Raw genomic sequence first — 18,641 nt, 5'->3', positions numbered from 1 at the left:
AGAATCCCAGCATGGAACGGAGTGGAGCGGCGCACTACAGCACCCAGGAGGCCGGCAATGAAACGTAAGGTACACTATGTTATATGCTCACCTTACCTTCCGTTCCACCGCCGGCCTCCTGGGTCTTGTAGTTCGCCGCGAGGACGTCGCGATGTACCCGGGAACTACAAGATCCATGAGACCGCCGGTGGAACGGAAGGTAAGGTGAGCATTATACTGTGTGTGCGTGCATGCGTGTGTGTTTGTGTGTGTTTGTGCGTACATGTGTGTGCTTGTGTGGACTGCAAGTGCGGGTCAGAGTGTGGTGGATGTACGAAACCGGAAGTGTGTGCGGTGAGAATTTTGCTCGTACAGCAAAGCTTTCTCGTAAAGTGGGTTACAAATTTACAGAAAGCTTTGCTTGTATAGCGAAAATCTCGTTATGTGGGTTACTCGTTAAGCGAGGTACCACTGTATTTAGTTTATGTATTGGCTAATGCATGTAAGCCCAGAAACCAACGGCAAGGTCAGTTTTTTAGATATTTCTAGTGAGTCTCTTTCTGACTGAGCACTCCGCACTAAGACCTGGCTGTTCATAACCATTGTAGCAGGAGCCTAGCTGCCCATACATGGAGGTTTGTAGTCCAAATAATGGCATTTTGCCCAGACACGGATGTTTTTAACCTAGATAGTGGCATTTAAGTTAGGTTCCCGGATTACAGAGATATACCTTTCCGTTGGTTTCCAGGCTTACATGCATTGGCCAATACATAAACTAAATATCTCTCTTTTGCAGTAATGAAGTGCCATATTTTCCCTTGTTCATTTTTGGCTTTTTCAGTGTGCAGCTGTATGCATTTTATACATACAATGATACCGTCATCCCCCGATCCCTTCATCGCGTTACTGTATAATGTCCCAGCATTCCCAGCAGTGTCACCTCTCCAGTCAGCAGCTCAATCATCTTGTAGGTGAGTTCTAGGATCTTCTGGTCATTGATGTCCTCATGTATCGGGGGGTGAGGTGGAGGCCCCGTGATTGGGCTCAGGGGTCTTCCCCATCCCTCAGACACAGGGGCCTGACAGCGCTCACTAGAGGTCTTCTTCACTACTGTATAATCCTGGTTATGGAGAGACACAGTAATAAATCTCACTCCAGACATTTCCAGAGTCCTCACTTCTCCAGTTCTGTCCATCTGTTATTCCCATAGATAAGAATGATGTAATGTGACGTCATCAGAATCTCTCACCTCTCCAGTAAGCCGGAAGAGGATCTCTAGGGTGAGGTGTAATATCCTCTCCAACATCTTGTCCCTGTCCATATCCATCCTTGATGGGTCAATCAGGAGAATTTTGTTATATCGAAGATCTCCACTGAGAGGATCCAATATTGTAGGGACCTGAATAGGGAGAAGATGACGATGTAACATCATAAAGAATCCGCTGTAATAATACAATTACTGGAGATAACCGTTCACTACTTAGGGATGATTGCCGGGCTGCCATGAGGAGTCCAGTCTAACTCTGCTGCCTCATTACAGTGAATGGATCTTTTGGGGGTTTAATCTGAATCAAGTCATTTGAAGAATTACATGTAAACCTGTCATGCTAATAGGTTGAGGAGAAGGGTGTAGCCTCACTGCGCCCTCAACCAGGATTACCCGGAGGGGCATGATTACGTGCCTACCCAGTCATCACCGGAGCCACTGAGGTTTGACTTTGCTGCCAGTAGGCACCAGTTACCAATACAGGGCAGTCCCTGGTTGTTGTTTGTCACCAAGAGGCTGAGCGGTGTATCATGAGAAAGATGGGGTGGGAACCACTGCCTCTAGGGAGGAACAGGAAGGATAAACCCTGTCACTTACTCTGAGCAACCCTGAGCTCCCCGATGTCCCAAGACAGGTTCTTTCCCCTTGTGCGGCAATCACGTGTCTATCCCTGTCTTACCCTAATCACATCTGTGTCTAGTGAGCAGGGCAAGGGGAACATTAGTCCTGCTTTATGATAATGACACAAAAGGAAAACGACAGACAAAAGGAAAAAGAAACTGCATTCCCAAACAACAGGTGGTGAAAAAGGGGGATGGAAAGAGAAATAAATAAAAAGGGAGATGATAAATAAAAATACATCAATGAAAACTTCCAAGCAGCAATCTCCAGGATCAAATTCAAAACAATTTCTCTTTCCATGGCTCACACCTCCATGCCAGCACCATGGAAAAGCAAGTTATCACTGGCAACTACCGAGGTAAAGTGGTGAGAACTTATGCCAGGGGGAGTGCAGAAATCAGAACAGCTGAGACAACTCAGGATGGTAAGCCAAGAAAGACAAGGGTCTGCTTAACCCTAGCAGCACCAGCACAAGGATCGTCTGCACAGCTAAGCGGAAGGCAAAGCAGATCCAACTAGTGCTGGCGTGCGCTGTGACCTTCTGACCCATGGGATAGGGGCGACCTCTCTCGGTCTGATAACCTGATGTCAAAACCCTGATGTAAGTGTTCAGTGTAGAGAATGGGATAAATGTGATCCAAAAGTCAAAGCCAGATGGAGAAGTCCCATCTATGATCAGCTCTAATCCTGCCATCTCCACCTCTCTCATTACACAAGTATAAAACATACTAGAAATAGGCCCGATGCTATCACATCGGGAGTGCGGTGAAAAAAAACATCTGTCTATGCTTAGTGGTGCTGACAGGAGCAGTGGTGAGTGGGGCTGGGGATATACAGATCTGGTCGGGGGGCTGGGGGTATACAGATCTGGTCGGGGGCTGTGGGTATACAGATCTGATCGGGGGGCTGGGGGTATACAGATCTGGTGGGGGGGCTGGGGGTATACAGATCTGGTGGGAGGGCTGGGGGTATACAGATCTGGTGGGGGGGCTGGGGGTTTACAGATCTGGTGGGGGCTGGGGATATACAGATCTGGTGGGGGGCTGGGGGTGATACAGATCTGGTGGAGGTGCAGGGGGGATACAGCTCTGGATGGGTGGCTGGGGGCATACAGATCTGGTGGCATACAGATCTGGTGGGGGGGGGCTGGGGGCATACAGATCTGGTGGGTAGGGGCTGGGGGTACACAGATCTGGTGGGGGGGCTGGGGGTATACAGATCTGGTGGGGGCTGGGGATATACAGATCTGGTGGGGGGCTGGGGGTGATACAGATCTGGTGGAGGTGCAGGGGGGATACAGCTCTGGATGGGTGGCTGGGGGCATATAGATCTGGTGGCATACAGATCTGGTGGGGGGGGCTGGGGGCATACAGATCTGGTGGGTAGGGGCTGGGGGTACACAGATCTGGTGGGGGGGCTGGGGGTACACAGATCTGGTGGGGGGGCTGGGGGTACACAGATCTGGTGGAGGGGCTGGGGGTACACAGATCTGGTGGAGGGGCTGGGGGTATACAGATCTGGTGGAGGGGTATACAGATCTGGTGGGTGGGGGGGCTGGGGGTATACAGATACAGATACAGATACAGATTTTTAGTAATGTGCTCCTGCTGGTTCCCTTCTGTCCTCTATTATGCCGTGTCTCACATGTCCTCTGTGCCTGCGGAGCCTCCAGCTGCAGCAGACTCCTCCATGATAGCGTGCGGTGTATGGAGAGGCCACTCCAGGTTGATGTCATGGCTTTACTGCAGTTGAATGCTTTACGGCGCAACAAAGCATTCAACTGCAGTAAAGGGCTGACAGCAGAATCGGAGGTGGCCCCGGACAGGTGAGTATATAGCAGTGTGTGTGGCTGTGTTGTGTGCATGTGCGCTATGTGTGTGTGTATGTGCTTGGTGTATCTATGTATGTCTGCTGTGTGTGTATGCGTGCATGCGTGCAGTGAGGACCCGGAAGGCGGAGCATCGTTCGAACTGCGGCTGCGCAACGGTGAATGCCGCAGTGCATCACGGAATAGGGGAACAGACAGAACTGGTGATGTGTAAGTAGATAATACTGGTGGATAAAACAAGACTGAGCACAAGACCTTCACAGCCGTCTACACATCATAGGGGGATTTCATGGCACCTTCTCTCCATCTACCTGATGATCCTGAGGAACATCGGGATCTTCTTGTTTACAGTCCTGTGGGAGAAGAGGACGGGGACATCTCTCTGGTGTTGTCCTCTTACTGGATAGAGCTGGAGGAGAGACATACAGGGACTGAATTCATTCCTTACATACAGATAATTATAGGCCGTGTGTATTTAGTCCTGTCTATTACCTGGTGATGTGAGGGGCTGGGGAACATCCATCATGACGTCCTTGTACAGATCTTTGTGTCCTTCTAAATACTCCCACTCCTCCATGGAGAAATAGACGGTGACGTCCTGACACCTTATAGGAACCTGACACATACAATAATACCGTCACCCCCGATCCCTTCATAGCGTTACTGTATAATGTCCCAGCATTCCCAGCAGTGTCACCTCTCCAGTCAGCAGCTCAATCATCTTGTAGGTGAGTTCTAGGATCTTCTGGTCATTGATGTCCTCATGTATCGGGGGGTGAGGTGGAGGCCCCGTGATTGGGCTCAGGGGTCTTCCCCATCCCTCAGACACAGGGGCCTGACAGCGCTCACTAGAGGTCTTCTTCACTACTGTGTAATCCTGGTTATGGAGAGACACAGCAATAAATCTCACTCCAGACATTTCCAGAGTCCTCACCTCTCCAGTTCTGTCCATCTGTTATTCCCATAGATAAGAATGGTGTAATGTGACGTCATCAGAATCTCTCACCTCTCCAGTAAACCGGAAGAGGATCTCTAGGGTGAGGTGTAATATCCTCTCCACCATCTTGTCCCTGTCCATATCCATCCTTCACGGGGCAATCAGGAGAATTCTCTTCTATAGAAGATCTCCACTGAGAGGATCCGATATTATAAGGACCTGAATGGGAAGGAGATGAGCCGATCTGTAAAATTAATGGAGATAAGGGAGGTGAGATATTATTTGGGTACTAAAAAATATTCAACATGAAATATTCTATGTAAATATTACAACCGTAAAAGTAGCACATTATCTTTATAAAAAAAGAGAATTTTGTTTACTTACCGTAAATTCTTTTTCTTATAGTTCCGACATGGGAGACCCAGACCATGGGTGTATAGCTTCTGCCTCCGGAGGACACACAAAGTACTACACTCAAACGTGTAGCTCCTCCCTCCGGGCTATATACACCCCCTGGATGACAATCTAACCAGTTCAGTGCAAAAGCTGAAGGAGGACAGCCGCCCATAAGTAGAGATAGAGTAAAACTCGGAAAAACCGGAACCTCTGTCTACAACAACAGCCGGTGAAACACACGGAACAAGAACTGCCAACAGGCAACAGGAAGGGTGCTGGGTCTCCCATGTCGGAACTATAAGAAAAAGAATTTACGGTAAGTAAACAAAATTCTCTTTTTCTTCATCGTTCCTTATGGGAGACCCAGACCATAGGACGTCTCAAAGCAGTCCATGGGTGGGAAATAAACAAAACTGAGAAGTAGGCAAAACCTAACTTCACAAATGGGCGACAGCCGCCTGAAGGATGCGTCTGCCCAAGCTCGCATCTGCCGAAGCATGAGCATGCACTTGGTGGTGCTTCGAAAAGGTGTGCAGACTAGACCAAGTGGCAGCCTGACAAACCTGCTGAGCCGTAGCCTGGTGCCTGAAAGCCCAGGAGGCACCGACAGCTCTGGTCGAGTGCGCCTTAATCCCTGGCGGTGGGGGCACCTGAGAACACTGGTAGGCATCGGAGATGGCCGTCCTAATCCAACGAGCTAGGGTCGGTTTAGAAGCAGAGAGACCCTTGCGCTGACCCGTGGTTAGCACAAAAAGTGAGGTGCACCGCCTAAAAGCGGCGGTGCGTGACACATAGATTCGGAGCGCCCGCACCAAATCCAAGGTATGCAACGCCTTCTCAAAGCGATGCACAGGGGCCGGACAAAGGGAAGGCAATGAAATGTCCTGGTTAAGGTGGAAAGAAGACACCACTTTAGGGAGAAAATCCGGAGTCGGACGGAGAACCACCTTGTCTTGGTGAAACACTAAAAAAGGTGACTCCGAAGAGAGCGCAGCCAAATCAGAGACTCTCCTGAGAGAAGTTATGGCTACTAGAAAAACCACTTTCTGTGAAAGTCTAAACAAAGGAACCTCCCTAAGAGGCTCAAAGGGGGGTTTCTGTAAGGCCGTGAGGACCAGATTAAGATCCCAGGGATCCAAGGGCCGCCGGTAAGGAGGAATGAGGTGAGATGCGCCCTGCATGAAGGTGCGCACCTGAGCCAGTCGGGCGATACGCCGCTGGAATAATACCGACAGAGCCGACACCTGTCCCTTGAGGGAATTGAGGGACAGTCCTAGCTGCAGACCGGACTGTAGAAAGGACAGGATGGTCGGCAAGGAGAACGGCCAAGGAGCATGGCCGGAAGAGCGACACCAGGACAGGAAAATCTTCCAAGTCCTGTGGTAAATCTTGGCCGAGGAAGACTTCCGAGCCTGAGTCATAGTGGAGATGACCTCAGAAGGAATGCCTGAAGCCGTCAGGATCCAGGACTCAAGAGCCACGCCGTCAATCTGCGAGCCGCAGAATTCTGGCGGAAAAACGGACCTTGAGAGAGAAGGTCTGGGCGGTCCGGGAGATGCCACGGCACCTCTACGGACAGACGGAGCAGGTCTGGGTACCAAGCTCGCCTGGGCCAGTCTGGTGCAATGAGTATGACCCGACGGCCCTCCATTCTGATCTTGCGCAGAACCCTGGGCAAGAGAGCTAGAGGGGGAAACACATAGGCCAGACGGAACTGGGACCAATCTTGAACCAGCGCGTCCACTGCGAAGGCCTGAGGATCGTGGGAGCGAGCCACGTAAACCGGAACCTTGTTGTTGTGCCGGGATGCCATTAGATCCACTTCCGGAGTGCCCCACTTGCGGCAGATTGACCTGAACACTGCCGGATGCAGGGCCCACTCGCCGCTGTCCACGGTTTGACGGCTGAGATAATCGGCCTCCCAGTTTTCTACGCCTGGGATGTAGACTGCGGATATGGTGGACTTGGAGTCCTCCGTCCACTGAAGGATTCGTTGAACCTCCAACATCGCCAGGCGGCTGCGAGTCCCGCCCTGGTGATTGATGTAGGCAACCGCTGTCGCGTTGTCCGACTGGACTCGAATGTGCTTGCCCGCCAGCAGGTGATGAAAGGCTACGAGAGCTAGAAGAACAGCCCTGATTTCCAGCACATTGATCGAGAGTGCTGATTCGGACGGAGTCCAAGTGCCCTGTGCTCGGTGGTGGAGAAATACCGCTCCCCAGCCGGAGAGGCTGGCATCCGTGGTGAGGATCACCCAGGACGGAGTCAGGAAATAGCGTCCCTGTGACAGAGAGAGGGGCCGAAGCCACCACTGAAGAGAGCTCCTGGTCTGCGGCGACAGAGCCACTAGCCTATGCAAGGAAGAGGTCCGCTTGTCCCAACAGCGGAGAATGTCCAGCTGCAGGGGACGCAGATGGAACTGGGCAAAGGGAACCGCTTCCATTGACGCCACCATCTGACCCAGCACCTGCATGAGGTGCCTGATGGAATGACGGCGGGGCTTCAACAGAGAGCGCACCGCCAGATGAAGGGACTGCTGTTTGACTAAGGGCAGCTTCACAAGTGCCGGCAGAGTCTCGAATTGCATCCCTAGGTACGTAAGTTCCTGGGTCGGGGTCAGAGTGGACTTGGGCAGATTGACAAGCCACCCGAATTGAACAAGCGTGGCGAGAGTGAGCGAGACACTCCGCTGGCAGTCTGCACTGGATGAGGCCTTGACTAGAAGGTCGTCCAGGTATGGCATTACTGCCAACCCCTGGAGATGCAGGACCGCAACCACTGCTGCCATGACCTTGGTGAAAACACGAGGGGCCGTGGCTAACCCGAAGGGGAGAGCCACGAATTGGAAATGTTCCTCTCCGATTGCAAAGCGTAGCCAACGCTGGTGTGAAACCGCAATAGGCACATGCAGATAGGCATCTCTGATGTCGATGGATGCTAGAAAATCTCCTTGGGTCATTGAGGCAATGACCGATCTCAGAGATTCCATGCGAAAGCGTCGCACCTGAACATGCTTGTTGAGAAGCTTGAGATCCAGGATGGGCCGGAAGGAACCGTCCTTCTTGGGGACTAGGAAGAGGTTTGAGTAGAAACCTCTGAACCGTTCCCGGGCGGGAACCGGAACAATTACACCGTTGGCCTGCAAGGATGCCATGGCCTGTGAGAAGGCGGCGGCTTTGGAGCAGGGGGAAGAAAATTCTATCCTGTAGCCGTGGGAGATGATATCCCGCACCCACTGATCGGAGACGTGCTGAAACCACACGTCGCCAAAGTGGGAGAGCCTGCCACCGACCAAGGACGTTGCTGGCGCAGCCAGATAGTCAAGAGGAGGCTGCCTTAGTGGCAGCGGCTCCTCCGTTCTTCTGAGGACGCGGCTTCGCGCGCCAGTTGGGTTTACGATCCTTGGCTGAGGTAGTGGACGAAGCTGAGGGCTTAGAGGATGACCAGTTAGAGGAACGAAAGGAACGAAACCTCGACTGGTTCTTGCCCTGGACAGGTTTCCTGGTTTTAGTTTGTGGCAAGGAAGTACTTTTCCCGCCAGTAGCTTCCTTAATAATTTCATCCAGTTTTTCACCGAACAGCCGGGACCCAGCAAAGGGGAGCCCAGCAAGGTACTTCTTAGAAGAAGCGTCTGCTTTCCACTCTCGAAGCCACAAGATCCTGCGGATCACGAGAGAATTAGCGGAAGCCACCGCCGTGCGGTGAGAAGCCTCCAGAATGGCAGACATGGCGTAGGATGAAAAAGCCGAAGCCTGGGAAGTTAAGGCAACCATCTCGGGTATAGAGTCCCTGGCGAGGGAATGTATCTCCGCCAGAGAGGCAGAGACTGCCTTAAGAGCCCACACTGCTGCAAAAGACGGGGAGAACGAGGCTCCTGCCGCCTCATATACAGATTTGGCCAGGAGGTCAACCTGGCGGTGAGTGGGATCCTTAAGAGAGGTGCCATCGGCCACAGATACGACTGTCCGGGCTGAGATTCTAGACACCGGAGGGTCTACCTTTGGGGACTGAGCCCACTCCTTAACCACCTCTGGTGGAAAGGGAAAACGGTCATCAGAACTACGCTTTGGAAAGCGTTTGTCAGGACAGGCCCTGGGCTTGGTAACAGTGGCCTGAAAACTGGAGTGGTTAAAAAACGTACTCCTAGCTCTCTTAGGAGAGGTAAACTGGTGTATTTCTACCAGAGAGGCTTGTTCCTCTGACACTGGGGGATTGAGGTTCAGTACGGAGTTAATGGATGCAATCAAGTCACTAACATCCGCATCACCCTCAGATAAGTCAATGGGGTACATAGAGGTAGCGTCTGAGCCCACAGTAAAAGTATCCTCCTCGCCCTGCACCTCAGCTCGTGAATCAGAGTCGTGGGACGAGGAAGGAGAAGGGTCCCTGCGTCTCCGTTTAGGAGGACGGGGTCCTAAAACATGCTCTGAGAGCTCTGCAAAGCTCGGAGCAGCAGAGGCGCCCTGAGAAGGGGGCTGATGCATGGTCTGAGGAGGCTCCAGGCTGAGGCACCACCATGTTAGAGCAGGCATCACAATGTGGATATGTGCTCGGTTCTGGCAGAATGAGCTGACATGCAGAGCATATAGAGTACAGCTTAGCAGACTTGCTCCTAGTGACAGACATGCTGCTGAGGTGGAGGCTCTGCAGTAAAGAATACACTCCTGTAGAATGACCCCCTGAGAGTGTATAATAAAGCCCACAACCAGAGGTTGTGGCTTACCAGACCGTGTGTGCCCTCCGGATTCCACAGCTCGGACCCCCAGTGAAGCGTCTGCTTTCCAAGATGCAGCAGCTGCAGCAGCCAGCGCCGATCAGTGTGAGAACGCTGATAAAATGGCGCTGGAGTGAGGAGGGGGGGCGGGGATTAGCCCAAGAGCGGGAAACCGGAGGGCCAAGGAGAGATACAGGGGAGGGAAACATCTCCTCAGAGAGGAGTGTCCTCCCCTCTGCTGAACGGCCGGTGGGCGGCGCCACACTGTTCCCCTGCATGAATGACATGCAGGGGAAGCTGAAATCGAAAACTAGGCCGCAACTGAAGCCGGGGCCTAGATTTTTACATGCGGCCGACGAGCAGGCACCCTCGGCGCGGTTCTCAGGAAAAACCCAGAGAACCGGCCGGAATTCACAGCAAAGTCAAAAGACACACTCTCCCCTTAATAAATGTACCCGGGACCCCTGAAAAACGTCTCAATACTTAGCTTTTGAGACGCAGGGCCATGTCCCTGGGGGGGGTTAAACGCTCCGTCCGGCAGGATCCTGACAGGGCTGCGGATGGAGACCGGTCTCCTGCAAAGCAGAGAGGACCGTGATGGCTCCCACTTCAAGCCAGAGCCTCAGAGGATGGTGAAGGAGCGCGGCATGTGAAGGCTCCAGCCTTGTAAAGTCAACCTTAACAGCACCGCCGACACAGTGGGGTGAGAAGGGACATGCCGGGAGTCCAGACTGGACCCGCTTTTCTTCCATATCTTTGAAATCAAAAATCTTAAAAATCAGAGAATGCATGTGTGTGTGTGACCTCCTGAAACACAAAGCATTGAACTGGTTAGATTGTCATCCAGGGGGTGTATATAGCCCGGAGGGAGGAGCTACACGTTTGAGTGTAGTACTTTGTGTGTCCTCCGGAGGCAGAAGCTATACACCCATGGTCTGGGTCTCCCATAAGGAACGATGAAGAAAAAAAACAATCCTTCACACGGCAATGTGAGCTGAAAAATAAGAGTACTTGCTTCCATAATAAGAGTAGGAAAATACAAAAGTGCAAAAACTAATAATTTCCCAGTTTTTCGGTTAAGAACAGGGCAATGGGATTAGGATTCGATGTATTCTTGTTTCTAACGGAAGAAGAGGAGCCCACACATGGCGTCCGGATCTGTGCACTCGCTGACACACAATTTACCACCCATTTCTTGTTTGAAGACAGCAAAATAGTGAAAATTATCCCAATTACAAAATGTGCCCACATTATATTTCACTCATAAACTAGAAAAATTATGTAAATAAAAAAGTTTAGACATTCTAAACTGGTTTCGGAGCTTGTAGACTTTAACCCCTTAACGACCGCGGGAAGTAAAATTATGTCCTAGCGTTCAGTGTTAATCCCCTCCCGCTGCTGCCGGAAAGTAATAAAGAAATCAAGTGTATGCCGCCCCCCCAACATCAGAAAATTTCAGTGGTTTCATCTACCAAGGGTAGCTTAGTCCCTGGAGACCACGATGCGGGCAGAAAAAAAATGATTTATCTCCCACCTGGCATGATTAATCATGTCAGATGGGAGATAAGTCGCCTCCCCCGGTCCCCGAATGTGGCCAAAATGCCCCCCCCACCCAATCAACTAAAATGGACCATCCTTCTCCTCTGAGTTCTGTCATATCTGACATGTCAGATGCAACATCAAAGTTCTCCCCAGGTCCAGCCAGGTCACCCCCTGTCAATCCCCGGTCTCCCGTTACCTCCTGCAGTGACGATCCCCCACAATCCCTCCTCTTCCTTCTCAGAAGATCATGGTCACATGTGCAGAGCGGCTCTCAGATGGCTCCCTGCTAGTAGTGACACTGAGCTTACTGCAGCTCCCACTGCCATGCTGTGGACCCGGGAAGTGTGAGTGCAGTTATCACTGCACCCACACTCCTCCCATGGAGGGTTTGCACTTCCAGAAAATGGGGGATACGTTCTCAAAGTTTGCCACCCATGTTCTGGAAGGTACAAAATCGTTGTAGGATTACGAAAATGGATTACGGCAGACCGGATTTTTTTTCTCTTTTCAATAAATTGCTGAAAGAGGGAATGTGTTGGGGAGTGTTTTTTCAAATAATTTTTTTTTTGTCCTTTTTTTATTACTGACTAGGTTAGTGATGTCAAGTATCTGATAGATGCTGTGACATCATTAACACTAACCCCAACAACCCTATTTATTTCCCCATTTGCCACCGCATTAGGGCAATGGGAAGAGTCGGGGCGAAGCGCCAGGATAAGCGCATCCAATGGATGCGCCACTTCTGGGCGGATGCGGCCTGCTATTTTTAGGCTGGGAAGGGCCAAATAACCATGGGTCTTTCCACCATGAGAATACCAGACCACAGCTGTCCACTTTACCTTGGCTGGAAATCCAATTTGGGGGGGTGTCATGGTGTGATATTGTGGGTTAAGTACCATTTTGTGTGGGTTCATGTTTTGGGCGTGGTGGTCTGTCTATTCGATATAGTTTGTCCTGTTAAGTCAGGTTATATCGCCTTGAAGTGCTTCTGTGAATAGGTCTGGGGAGGGGGCCTGGAATCCACCTAAACTCGGTTTACGTGAGAGATTAGTGATTCTGGGTGAGACTTTCAAGAGAGAGGAAGCAAGATTGAACCTTTGAGGGAGACGCCGAAGCTGCGGCCAGCACCCCAAAGACACTGTGAGAAACCCCGATTTCCCTGGAGAAGGACTGCTGGAGGAGTGTGACTGAACTCGGGGACATTTATGCCATTTCTACCCTCCGTGTGGTGGATTATTTGATGGTCATTCTATATTGCATGGAATAAATATGCTTTGGATTGTTCACTCATCTCTCGCTCTGTTAATTGTGTGAGAAAGACCCCTTCACAGGGGGACCCAGCTTTTTTTTAATTATTTATATATTAAAAAACCAGCAAGGGGAGACCTTCATTTTGGAATACCAGCCAAGGTGACGCTGCCAACTGTGGTCTGCAGCCGTCTGCTTTACCCTAGCTGGTTTTTTTTGGTTTGTTGTTTTTTTAATTATTTATTTAAATTTTTTTATTTTTTTTTAGCTAAATACAAGGCTAAACACCCTTTAGTGCCACATGAAAGTCACTAAATGGTGCCAGCTTAGAATATGCAGGGGGGTGGGACATTATATATGTGTTTGACGTCTATTTATCTATCCATCTATCCATTCTAGCTTATTAGGCTGTGTGCCCACGATCAGGATTTGCAGTGGTTTGGACGCAAAGTGTTTTGACTGCGATGTTGTGCAGTACAAGCGCAGTAGCGGGATGTTTAGAAATCTCATCCCCACTGTGCTTTTTTTATCTGCAGCATAAACTGACCAGCGGCGCGGCTTCCTGAGGCGCAGGATGTCAGTTTATGCTGTGGAGAGGAGTGTGTTCTTCGCAGGGAGAATAAAGTCCGCAGCGGCCTGAACCCAGATCGTGGGCACGGGCAGCTGCATTCTCGTGTGGAAAACACTGGCATCTGCACAGAAGGGCTGACACTGCGTCACAGTCTAAGTGAGAAACTTGGCACTACAGCAACATTTTTGTAAACTACTTGTGGAGTTAAAATGCTCACTGTAACCCTGAATAAAAATTTTTAGTGGTCTACTGTCCAAAATGGGGTCACTTGTGGGGGTTTCTGCTGTATAGGTACCTTAGGGGCCCTACAAATGCAACATGATGCCCACCATTTATTTCAACTTTCCAAAATTCACAGGGTGCTCCTTCCGTTCCAAGCCCTCCCACTTGTCCAAACACGAATTTTTGGCCACATGTGGGGTATCCAACTGTGGGGTTTACTTTTTCGTGTTTCCTCTTGAAAAAGAGAGAAATTTGGTGCTAAAGCAGCATTTTTGTTAAAAAAAATGAACATTTTCAATATGACGACCTAATGTTATCAAATTCTGTGAAGTACCTGTGGGTTCAAAATGCTCAATATACCCCTGGATAAAATCCTTGAGGGGTCTAGTTTCTAAAATGGGATCACTTGTGGGGGAGCTCCACTGTTTAGGCACCTTAGGGGCTCTCTAAATGCGACATGGCATTAGCTAATGATTCCAGCTAATTTTACAGTCAAATGGCGCTCCTTCCCTTTCAAGCCCTGCCGTGCGCCCAAACAGTTGATTTCCACCACATATGAGGTATCTGCGTACTCAGGAGACATTGCACAATAAACTGTATGTTGCATATTTTCCTGTTACCCTTGTGAATAAAAGCTATCTGGTTAAAGTAATAATTTTGTGGTAAAAAAATTTTTTTTATTTTATTTTCACGGCTCAACATTATAAAATTCTGTGAAGCCTCCGGGGGTTCCAGCGGCTCACCAAACATCTAGATAAAATTCTTGAGGGGGTCTAGTTTCCAAAATGGAGTAACTTGTGGGGGCTTCTGCTGTTTAGGTACTTTGAGACAAATGCTACATGGGGCCCGCAATCTATTTCAGCCAAATTTCCTTTCCAAAATTCACATATAGCTCCTTCTGTTCTGGCTCCTCCTATTTGTACAAAAAGAGGTTTTTGACCTCATGTGGGGAATTACCGAGCTCATAATAAAGTGGGTAATAAACCGTGGGGTCCACTTTTTGGTGTTACCTTTCGAAACCTTTCAAAGTGACACCGGTCAGAATTGTAGAAAATGGCCGAGTCATGAAGTACAAAACTGGCTCCTTCATTAATGGGTTAAACTGAATGTAAATGAGCCATTCAGGAATAGCGGGAAACTGGTTCTGAACTGGTTAAAGGTGAAAGTAGTTGAGAAATGAAGGGGTTAATAATAATGATGAATCCAAATACTAGAGACCCTGCACCTACCTCCACCTGCAGAGCCGCACACTAGATATATAATACCCTGCACCTACCTCCACCTGCAGAGCCGCACACTAGATATATAATACCCTGCACCTACCTCCACCTGCAGAGCCGCACACTAGATATATAATACCCTGCACCTACCTCCACCTGCAGAGCCGCACACTAGATATATAATACCCTGCACCTACCTCCACCTGCAGAGCCGCACACTAGATATATAATACCCTGCACCTACCTCCACCTGCAGAGCCGCACACTAGATATATAATACCCTGCACCTACCTCCACCTGCAGAGCCGCACACTAGATATATAATACCCTGCACCTACCTCCACCTGCAGAGCCGCACACTAGATATATAATACCCTGCACCTACCTCCACCTGCAGAGCCGCACACTAGATATATAATACCCTGCACCTACCTCCTCCTGCAGAGCCGCACACTAGATATATAATACCCTGCACCTACCTCCTCCTGCAGAGCCGCACACTAGATATATAATACCCTGCACCTACCTCCTCCTGCAGAGCCGCACACTAGATATATAATACCCTGCACCTACCTCCACCTGCAGAGCCGCACACTAGATATATAATACCCTGCACCTACCTCCACCTGCAGAGCCGCACACTAGATATATAATACCCTGCACCTACCTCCTCCTGCAGAGCCGCACACTAGATATATAATACCCTGCACCTACCTCCACCTGCAGAGCCGCACACTAGATATATAATACCCTGCACCTACCTCCACCTGCAGAGCCGCACACTAGATATATAATACCCTGCACCTACCTCCACCTGCAGAGCCGCACACTAGATATATAATACCCTGCACCTACCTCCACCTGCAGAGCCGCACACTAGATATATAATACCCTGCACCTACCTCCACCTGCAGAGCCGCACACTAGATATATAATACCCTGCACCTACCTCCACCTGCAGAGCCGCACACTAGATATATAATACCCTGCACCTACCTCCACCTGCAGAGCCGCACACTAGATATATAATACCCTGCACCTACCTCCACCTGCAGAGCCGCACACTAGATATATAATACCCTGCACCTACCTCCTCCTGCAGAGCCGCACACTAGATATATAATACCCTGCACCTACCTCCTCCTGCAGAGCCGCACACTAGATATATAATACCCTGCACCTACCTCCTCCTGCAGAGCCGCACACTAGATATATAATACCCTGCACCTACCTCCACCTGCAGAGCCGCACACTAGATATATAATACCCTGCACCTACCTCCACCTGCAGAGCCGCACACTAGATATATAATACCCTGCACCTACCTCCACCTGCAGAGCCGCACACTAGATATATAATACCCTGCACCTACCTCCACCTGCAGAGCCGCACACTAGATATATAATCCCCTGCACCTACCTCCACCTGCAGAGCCGCACACTAGATATATAATCCCCTGCACCTACCTCCACCTGCAGAGCCGCACACTAGATATATAATCCCCTGCACCTACCTCCACCTGCAGAGCCGCACACTAGATATATAATCCCCTGCACCTACCTCCACCTGCAGAGCCGCACACTAGATATATAATACCCTGCACCTACCTCCACCTGCAGAGCCGCACACTAGATATATAATAACCTGCACCTACCTCCACCTGCAGAGCCGCACACTAGATATATAATACCCTGCACCTACCTCCACCAGAGCCGCACACTAGATATACAATACCCTGCACCTACCTCCACCTGCAGAGCCGCACACTAGATATATAATAACCTGCACCTACCTCCACCTGCAGAGCCGCACACTAGATATATAATACCCTGCACCTACCTCCACCTGCAGAGCCGCACACTAGATATATAATACCCTGCACCTACCTCCTCCTGCAGAGCCGCACACTAGATATATAATACCCTGCACCTACCTCCACCTGCAGAGCCGCACACTAGATATATAATACCCTGCACCTACCTCCACCTGCAGAGCCGCACACTAGATATATAATACCCTGCACCTACCTCCTCCTGCAGAGCCGCACACTAGATATATAATACCCTGCACCTACCTCCACCTGCAGAGCCGCACACTAGATATATAATACCCTGCACCTACCTCCACCTGCAGAGCCGCACACTAGATATATAATACCCTGCACCTACCTCCACCTGCAGAGCCGCACACTAGATATATAATACCCTGCACCTACCTCCACCTGCAGAGCCGCACACTAGATATATAATACCCTGCACCTACCTCCTCCTGCAGAGCCGCACACTAGATATACAATACCCTGCACCTACCTCCACCTGCAGAGCCGCACACTAGATATACAATACCCTGCACCTACCTCCACCTGCAGAGCCGCACACTAGATATATAATACCCTGCACCTACCTCCTCCTGCAGAGCCGCACACTAGATATATAATACCCTGCACCTACCTCCACCTGCAGAGCCGCACACTAGATATATAATACCCTGCACCTACCTCCACCTGCAGAGCCGCACACTAGATATATAATACCCTGCACCTACCTCCACCTGCAGAGCCGCACACTAGATATATAATACCCTGCACCTACCTCCTCCTGCAGAGCCGCACACTAGATATATAATACCCTGCACCTACCTCCACCTGCAGAGCCGCACACTAGATATATAATACCCTGCACCTACCTCCACCTGCAGAGCCGCACACTAGATATATAATACCCTGCACCTACCTCCACCTGCAGAGCCGCACACTAGATATATAATACCCTGCACCTACCTCCACCTGCAGAGCCGCACACTAGATATATAATACCCTGCACCTACCTCCACCTGCAGAGCCGCACACTAGATATATAATACCCTGCACCTACCTCCTCCTGCAGAGCCGCACACTAGATATATAATACCCTGCACCTACCTCCACCTGCAGAGCCGCACACTAGATATATAATACCCTGCACCTACCTCCACCTGCAGAGCCGCACACTAGATATATAATACCCTGCACCTACCTCCACCTGCAGAGCCGCACACTAGATATATAATACCCTGCACCTACCTCCACCTGCAGAGCCGCACACTAGATATATAATACCCTGCACCTACCTCCACCTGCAGAGCCGCACACTAGATATATAATACCCTGCACCTACCTCCACCTGCAGAGCCGCACACTAGATATATAATACCCTGCACCTACCTCCACCTGCAGAGCCGCACACTAGATATATAATACCCTGCACCTACCTCCACCTGCAGAGCCGCACACTAGATATATAATACCCTGCACCTACCTCCACCTGCAGAGCCGCACACTAGATATATAATACCCTGCACCTACCTCCACCTGCAGAGCCGCACACTAGATATATAATACCCTGCACCTACCTCCACCTGCAGAGCCGCACACTAGATATATGGCTGCTCTGTGCTTACAGGACCTGTGATGATGTCACATGGAGGGGAGGAGTCAGGGGTCACATGATCAGCTCCTCAGTGTATGCAGGGCTCTGCTGTGCTGGTTGTCATGGTGCTGGATGAGGGGAAGTTTATGTGTGGGGTCAGGAGGGGTTTACAGTGTGGATGTAGCAGAGCCGTGTGTGTACGAGGTGTATGGAGCGGAGCCGTGTGTGTACGAGGTGTACGGAGCGGAGCCGTGTGTGTACGAGGTGTACGGAGCGGAGCCGTGTTTGTACGAGGTGTACGGAGCGGAGCCGTGTGTGTACGAGGTGTACGGAGCGGAGCCGTGTGTGTACGAGGTGTACGGAGCGGAGCCGTGTGTGTGCGAGGTGTACGGAGCGGAGCCGTGTGTGTACGAGGTGAGCGGAGCGGAGCCGTGTGTGTACGAGGTGTACGGAGCGGAGCCGTGTGTGTACGAGGTGTACGGAGCGGAGCCGTGTGTGTACGAGGTGTACGGAGCGGAGCCGTGTGTGTACGAGGTGTACGGAGCGGAGCCGTGTGTGTACGAGGTGTACGGAGCGGAGCCGTGTGTGTGCGAGGTGTACGGAGCGGAGCCGTGTGTGTACAAGGTGTACGGAGCGGAGCCGTGTGTGTACGAGGTGAGCGGAGCCGTGTGTGTACGGAGCGGAGCCGT

The 18,641-nt window shown here is 50.7% G+C and overlaps 1 long non-coding RNA gene across 1 annotated transcript in view; it reads right to left on the bottom strand.

The window, feature by feature from the left end:
• Positions 1-4,425: 4,425 nt before the first annotated feature.
• Positions 4,426-18,641, bottom strand: part of LOC142262759 (uncharacterized) — a 38,995-nt gene continuing 24,779 nt past the window's right edge. The window contains exons 2-3 of the long non-coding RNA XR_012730039.1: positions 4,702-4,876; positions 4,426-4,572 (exon numbers count right to left, since the gene is read on the bottom strand). This is a non-coding gene — a long non-coding RNA (uncharacterized LOC142262759). The remainder of the gene's footprint in view (positions 4,573-4,701; positions 4,877-18,641) is intronic.

The sequence above is a fragment of the Anomaloglossus baeobatrachus genome, unplaced genomic scaffold (assembly GCF_048569485.1).
Source record: "Anomaloglossus baeobatrachus isolate aAnoBae1 unplaced genomic scaffold, aAnoBae1.hap1 Scaffold_2529, whole genome shotgun sequence".
NCBI lineage: Eukaryota > Metazoa > Chordata > Amphibia > Anura > Aromobatidae > Anomaloglossus > Anomaloglossus baeobatrachus.
The sequence above is the reverse complement of the archived record's forward strand: the minus strand, read 5'-3'. Positions and strand labels throughout refer to the sequence as shown.